The sequence below is a fragment of the Aplysia californica genome, unplaced genomic scaffold (genome assembly GCF_000002075.1).
Source record: "Aplysia californica isolate F4 #8 unplaced genomic scaffold, AplCal3.0 scaffold00085, whole genome shotgun sequence".
NCBI lineage: Eukaryota > Metazoa > Mollusca > Gastropoda > Aplysiida > Aplysiidae > Aplysia > Aplysia californica.
In genome coordinates this window covers 881,462-883,256 of record NW_004797355.1, presented here as the reverse complement: position 1 = coordinate 883,256, position 1,795 = coordinate 881,462, and positions in this window count along the sequence as shown.

The following is a 1,795-nucleotide window of genomic DNA, read 5'->3' as shown; positions in this document are numbered from 1 at the left end:
TGTTGACATCCACCCCTTGGCGCTCATATGACCTTATGCAGTTGCGAGCGCCGTAAAACCCTCAACTAAAAATAACAACAAAAAACACCCCAAAACGGTGAAATGATGACGCCGATAGCGCTGTACACAATAGCGGTCGGAGACCTGTCCATGCGTGAGGAAACATGAGTGCCATCGTGGGGAAATCAAACATTCATCAAAATAACGAAATCGAAAAAACCCACATTTTAAAAAAAATTGGGGGTTCCTTGGGCAATTTAATTCTCTTCCTTTTTATAATGCTTTTTATTTATGTATTTGTTTATTTGTGTTATTGTTCATTTTTAAACTTGTTCATTTATTTATTTAATTATTCATTTATTTGATTAATCGTTCATTGAATAATAATGATTGACTTTTATATAGCGTTCAATCCCGATTAAAAGTACACAGGCCCTGAGCGCTTTACAATACAATACAACAGCAACAGAATCATTTGTTTTTTCAGCACCTTTTATGTCCACCTAAAATCACATTGAATTTTTATTATGTCTGAATTGTACTGTAAAGCGTTAACCTAAGGCGTAAAAAGTAAATTTGCAGTATCCAGGGACGCTGCATCTGTGGAAGTTATCAAATTCGGCGCCCATTTTCTCGCTCAGTTTGCCTCTGAAATAAAGCGACCCCCATTTCATTCAATTGCAAATATCTGAACTTCTATTCAAAGTAGATCGATATTTGTTTATCAAACGCCAGGCAAATGAACAAGCTTTAAACCTACAACAATAACTCCATACTCCAAAAAATTCAACGAACACAAGACCTTTTTAGGTCATTGTCCCCCCTACCCAAATATTTATTAAGGGTTGCTGATGATGAAATACTTCTTTGAATCTACTTCATGAACGAGGAGTCCTCTGGTATTGTGTCTGGGTGTTCTACCTTCAAAACCAACTACGCTTGGTCCCGTAAGTCATCCCACATTTCAGTTGAGAGGCGATACGGTATTGTGGAAAAATGTGTTGGCCAAACGATTGGTTAATCTGACTCGTGAAGCAAGGGCAGGAGATGAAGGGAAATAACCGAGGAAAAGGCTGGACTACCACAAGTACTAAAACAAGAACGCTCATACATCCAGCTCAACATGGTCGATGGTGTGTTTTTTTTCTTTTTGTTTTTTTTTTTGTTTGTTTGTTTGTTTGGGGTTTGTTTTTGCTTTTATGCCGTTGTTTGTTTGGGTTTTTTTTCGTTGGTTTTTTTTGGCTTGTTGCTTTTTTCTCCTTTTTTTCTGTTTTTGCTTTTTTTGGCAACTGTTAACTGCGCTCGCAACTGCATTATGTCATAAGCTGTTAGACCTTATCTACCCTAAGATCAGGAGTGTGGCTGAAAGGCAGCAGTAAGAAGGAGCCAATGAGTAGCAGTAGAAAGGCTGCAGAAACAGTTAGAGGCCCATAGGAGGGGGCAAAGGGGCTCGGGTGGGGGCAGAAAGTGGAGACGAAGGCAGACGACAGTACATGGTTGGATGTGGAAAGGAGGTGAAAGGAGTCAAATTTAGAGATGAAAATGTTCCGTCGCTGTCAGGTTTCGAAACCGGGACCAATTGAATGAGAAGCGAGCATTGAACCTCCAGACCACGAGAGCACTCGATGGTGGTCGTTGTGCTACCGAGAGACAGAGAAAGAGAAAGAGAGACACACACACACACACACACACACACACACACACACCCACACACACAAACACACACCCACACACACAAACACACACCCACACACACAAACACACACCCACACACCCACACCCACACACACAAACA